The sequence below is a fragment of the Seriola lalandi genome, unplaced genomic scaffold (assembly GCF_002814215.2).
Source record: "Seriola lalandi dorsalis isolate HSWRI2012SDOR001 ecotype SW California unplaced genomic scaffold, Sedor1 jcf7180002054110, whole genome shotgun sequence".
In the NCBI taxonomy this organism is placed as follows: Eukaryota; Metazoa; Chordata; class Actinopteri; order Carangiformes; family Carangidae; genus Seriola; species Seriola lalandi.
The window spans coordinates 439,982-445,991 of record NW_019524663.1 but is presented as its reverse complement, the minus strand read 5'-3'; the positions used below and the strand labels follow the sequence as shown (position 1 = coordinate 445,991).

Here is a 6,010-nt window from a genome sequence, read left to right as displayed (position 1 = left end):
GACCAAGAACAACATCTCTCTCCTCTCAGTGGTGACAGGAACTATTTGGGTGTGAAGAGCTGGGGGTGTAGTTTCTCTTTGGTTCACTGAGAATCTTGGCAGACCGACTGAACAGTCTAACTTTACCTCACTGCTAACGCCTGAATAAGTTTGGCAGGAAGGAGTGTAGCTGTGCATTTAGGAGACATGTGCTGCATTCCACTATAAGTGTCTGTTATAAGAGCCTGGATGTGCAACACTCTTTTGCACGGCATAAAATAAACTCTATTTTAGCCGAATTGGCCTCTCTGTGGGTCCATAACACAGACTGGGCACTTTACAAAACCAAGCCACAGACTAAACTGATGCTGAAATACTATAACGTCTGAGGAAACAGCTTTTCTATTGTAGGGTTGCCCATTTAGAAGCCTGAAATAAGCAGGTATGGTAATAATGACAAAACTAGAGTTAGCACAATAACCCTTGAAGTGCTCTTTAGTCAAACAATTAACCCTTAAAGTCTTACTTATTTTGTTAAAGAGCAAGAAGCAGTGAGGAAATGCTAGCATTGCTAACATTAACACTATACACAGAAGCATCAGAATATATGTAGTCTTTCATAAAAGATTTTATTTTCATTCAACCTGTACACCAACTCTAACAAACCCGTGGCTGGGAGTTATCTCCTGTTTGTTAGTGCTACAGACAGACGCTACACAAACACTTTTGGTGTTATCCTTTAGTACATTTTGAAATATTCACCTTGTTCCACCAGTGGGTTTACACATCTGGTTTACACAAACACATACACACCACTCTGTCCGCCGATAATTAACAATTACATTAACCTCAGTGACAGGTAGTTTTTGCAGACCACAAATAGCATTGCACATGAGTTAATAACTTGCAGCATCCATCCTAAAAATAGACACACTCTATTTTTTAAACAGGCAAAGTGGAACAGTGAGTAATCACAAAAACTTAAATGAACTGTGCCAGACTGCCAGTGGGTATTGTATTTGTACAGGCATAAAAGGATCTGGGTTGCTCGTGTGTGGCATAGTCCCGATCCCTTCATGACTGTTCAAACACAGAAAACAGGAGGGAGTCTGAAGTCCTATGTGTAGGAAGTCAAAAGAAGGGAATGTGAAAATGTGAAATTTAGCCGTAGATAGAAACTTTTAGTTAAAAGGTCTGACTTGATAAATTAGGGCTGAGATACTGCAGTTCAGTTTTATGTTACAGAATTGGAATGCAATGAATTTCGAGATAGCTGAGTCTACTTTTGAAGGTTGGATGTGTGGAGTAAATGTTATCTCTGGGGATCCACCCATTCAAGAAAATGTTCCTCACAGGAAATCCTTAATTTGTAAGCTACTATCCTAGAGGAGTACAGTATTTTATACCAGTTGCCTAGGTTATAGAAACATGAGATGGTTGTAACCGACAGCTGTATGTATAATTGGAAAAAAAATATTGAAAAATATTGAAGCAATTTCTCAAAAATAAATCAGGATCACTTGACCACATCTGGGTCCTGATGGATTTACTCTGGAAAAGACAGCGAGACTGTGAGTGTGCTAGGTATGAGTGTGTGCTGGTCATTAGAGGCTGCTGAGTCATATTTCAAACCCACTGCAGTGACCCTGGATTAACCCGTATTTGAGGTTGGTGTGACTGGCTCGACATTACATATGATGTGACTACGTCTGATCCAGCTTCCTCTCTGGAAGCCAAGCCTCAGGACTCCTAGTCAGACTCAAGCAAAGACAACAGGCTGCTCCATGTCTGTGTGTGGTGTTTTCAGTTAGTCATGTGATACTCTGGGTATTTGAAACTTGACTGTGAGCTGCCAAATATTCACACCCTATGTTTTCACAAATGCACACTAGTGAAACAAACAATAAGTACATATCACGGTAATCAAAAGGATCGTGTGAATTTGGTAGCTTTCTCCATTTAAAAGGCTGTTGTTCACTGGCCACCAGACAAGTCTTGGAAGCTGTGCATTTCCACAGTCCCTGAATGCACCACAGCATTAGTGTCAGCTATGCACAGAGACGCCTGCAGTTGACTTTTTAAACCAAATGGAATAAAGGATGCAAAAAATGCTAATATGATGCTTGAAGCACCACAAGAGTGAGTTAACACACAGAGCAGAGGGGGAGCCATAGTACCACACTCACTTTACAGGGAGGAGTTTATGGCCCTGCTTTTTACCAACATTTAACAAGGGTCAGACATTGCTTGGTTCTGATTTTAAAGGAAGAACTAAAAGATTGTTATGGAGTCACTTTTGTACGTATCGATGGGAACCTCAAGCAAACCTCAAGACTTTCAGTTTTAATTATGTGATCAAATAAAGGAAGCTCTTCTCTGTCACTATCAGGTTGAATCCAAAGTGTAAATACTGTCCTAAGCACTTAACTGAACTGAATGTTGACTCTATGTAAGTTCGAGTATAAATCTGTATGGAAGTACAGTGAGACTCAGGATTAACACATGTTAATGTCTCCATTGAATGATATATGGAATGAAATTGAACATAATATTGAAACTGTTGAATAATCTGCGGAGCTGGTTGTTTTTCACTTTCATAAAGTGTGTCCTGCGGCTGTCAAACCTATTCACTGTTAATGGCAAGCAGCCTTAAGACAGCACCAGCAAATCAGAAGGCAGAATCATGAATTCAATAAAAAAATATTGCTGCGTAACCATGTACCTTTTGAGACATCATTCTGATGTTCACCACCAGCATTCACAGTGTGAATATCTACATGTACGTGTGAGATACTTAAGTTTAAGACAACTAGATGTGACATCATAAGGGGTGAAAAGGATGTTTTATGAAGATTTTTTCCCTAATTTTGCACTTTCTATTGGTGTACTGCTAATGCACTTTGCTGCATTCATACATGAATCATATCACATATCAATGTTTCCTCTAGCAATTACAACCACGTGTTTGTTCAAAGCTTGTTATAAGTTGCAGTGGACTTTGTCCAGTCGTTACCTTGACAAAGTTCCCACAGTTTTCATTTGTCTGATAAAAGCAGCTGACAGTGACCGTGTAGATCAGCACTTTTGCAAATTTTTACTGACCAAATTACATGCTAAGTTTGACATTAAACATGTTGCACTGCTGAAATGATTTCTGCTGTGCAAAATCTGAACACAGTTCAGAAGCCATTTTCAGTGACTATAGTGGTAGTATAGTGGAATCTGATTTACTTTCATCCCACTTGTCTATGATTTCCTCTGTGTATGTGTATATGTATGTGTGTAAAGGGGGACAGACATCATAAACTAGGTCCAATCATCTCTTGAGGATTGGATCTGGCCTGTGCCACTTTTGTTATTGAACAACTTTAACTTTTAATTTAGTAGATGGGGACGAGCCTGATAATTATTCATGTTTAACCCCTGACTGTCAACAGATGTGTGAGGCCTCAATGCGGAATAAACACAAGTCAGATGTATGCAATACATGTAGAAATGCAAAAACAAATTTGCAATTTTATATCTCGCTCTCAATTTTACTACAAATAAAGTCACGTCATCAAAACACTTGAAACATGAGTGAAAATAATACTTGAAGTAGTTGCCGATTCATTTTCTATTGATGGTCAAATTGATTAATTGACAAATGCTTCCAGCTCTAGTAAAAAATAAAATCCTGGTTAATTCAGGGGACAATAGTGGTGGTTAATATTGCTCTTTGTGTCTATCTCTATTGCTCTGGCAAAACAGCTGAAGTTAACTTAAATAAACTGTTGGGTTAATGTAATATAACAAGCCACTTAAATACAAGACCCCTGTCCAGTGCATGTGTCCTCTCAGTACTTTCACTTTAGTGTTTTGTGTATGTACAGTAAACACATTCCAATGAGGCAAAACGGTTGTAGCTACAAGTTTTGTACTCACCATCCACACATTAAGCGAAAAAGAGTGTGGTGAAAGAGATCATTAGAATTTGATTAGCTCGAGTCAGAGCATCCTTTAGCACCACCAGCTTTTCAAAACATCTGTGCTCACAGTTCATTACCATGCTGCAATAAAAAAAACTAATTGTATGCAGTTTTATCCGGTTGCACTATGAGCTCACCAAAACAAGTTCCACTTACTTCTGTTGTAACAGCATGAAAATTAACTGAACACAACAGACATGACAAAATATTCACTATGAGTGATATTAGCCCTCTACAAAAATTCCTTGATTTTTTTTATGATACAAACTGAAAATACAGCAGCATAGAAGACAGAAAAATCACTCTACATATGGAGAAGGGTCAGCAACAAAATACACACAATTTGTAGCTAATAAAACAAAACCACAAGTGTTGTCCAGTTTTTGAAAAAAAAAGTGTTAAAGGATCTATTTCACTAAGTATCCTAATTATCTAACACAAACAAATCAGTTTCCCGTTCCCTTTTTTCCAAGAACACAGACTCACTATTTCTTTCCAGTCCCCCGTCGCTATGTCACCATTCCTATGCTAAGTTTCTGCTCACCCCTCTCCACCATTCATCTTGGACTTCCCATGACTGCACAAGTTTGGAATCTCGGCTAATGTTATGGTGCCATGGCATCTGCCCCCCCCCCCCATCACTTTACTTTACTCTTCACTTTACTTTACTCTCAAGACCCAATGTCATGCTTAAAGAGGAGACTTTTTTTTTGCTGAATGACCATTGTTGGGTTTTGGGGTTTGTAAGCTACTATCATACTACTACATTCTACCATCCTGTTGGGTTTTCATTCACAGTTGATTAATCTGAATCTCCTGCACCTTTCAAATTGAAAAGTGCTCTTTTTACCCTAATTCTTGCAGCGCTGCTAACACCAGAGTCTGATTTGATCTTGTTTTATCGTTTCCAAATCAATCCAACTTTTAGACATTTTTCACCACAGACATATAGACTTATCATAGAAAGAAAAAGCACAGGTGGAACAAATAAAGTTAATGACTGTTCTGTTTTTTTGGAAAGCAGTGCAGCAATTAACAGGGTCATTAGCTACACCTGTGTTTGACAAGTCAAGATGACTGCAGAGAAGAAAAAACATAAGCTTCACTCCTGGTCGCGTTTGGCAGTTTGGGAACCACTGAGGTGTGTTATTTCAAAAACTGGTATTGTTATTATATTTCTTGTCAAATAAGTTGCAAAATATCTAAAGTTGATGATGATGCAGCTTTGTTTTCTTACTGAAAATGAGGTAAGAGCTGCTCTAATGGATAATGACAGAGATCCGATTATGAATTAATGTGTTTATGTTCATGTATTGCTGAATAAGATCAATTTCAGTTCGCTCCTGCTGAACTGCCCTATGCCTCATTGTTCTTCTGCTGTGTCAAACATCAATTTTAACCGGGCTTTTCCTGAGTCACCTATCTTGGTGAGGCCTTTAGCATCTCTGACTTATGAGCTAACATTTAACTGTACGTGTGCCAGACAGCATCTATAAGTACAGCACTATGAAACACCCCTCCACCCTCCCTCCCTCTTCGAGTACTTGTCCTCATTGTTGCTAGTAAAGTATTCTTGGTCATCTTTCCAAGTTACAGTAAATGAGTGTTAATTTCAGTACATCTCCTTTATTAGTTTACAGCTCCTTAATCGATATTAGATGAACAAGGAGTATGGATTACACGCTTGCAATGTTCTCTAAACTTTCTTACTTATTATGTTGAGTGTCTTTCAACATACACAGTCCCTGTGGACACAAAGCAATTAGTGTGTTTGAAAGATTATAAGCGAAGTCTTAAAGCCAAGATGAATTGTGAAAAACTGAGCAATTTACTTTTTGAATGACTGAAAAACTTCTAAACTTGACTAGAGTTTTGTACTCAAGTCCCATGGTACACAAAGCAATTAGAGTTTTCAAAACCCACAATACACTGATAGCATATGGGTTAATGGAGCCATACAGAACACACACACAACTTCCTCCGGTTAACTCGACCACTTGTAGCGGGAGTGGTGCCGTCGATGTGTAATATACACAAGGAAAAAAACACATCATTTTCACTGT

General features: G+C 38.5%; 2 protein-coding genes across 2 annotated transcripts in view; one reads left to right on the top strand and one right to left on the bottom strand.

Annotated features, from left to right (window-relative positions):
- Positions 1-6,010, bottom strand: part of LOC111652897 (guanine nucleotide-binding protein G(q) subunit alpha) — an 18,323-nt gene that overhangs the window by 9,198 nt on the left and 3,115 nt on the right. The gene's annotated exons all lie outside the window — the stretch shown is intronic.
- wdr31 (WD repeat domain 31) overlaps positions 5,028-6,010 on the top strand; it is a 17,224-nt gene continuing 16,241 nt past the window's right edge. Inside the window, exon 1 of the mRNA XM_023403291.2 lies at positions 5,028-5,088. The gene's annotated coding sequence lies outside the window, so the exon portion shown is untranslated. The remainder of the gene's footprint in view (positions 5,089-6,010) is intronic.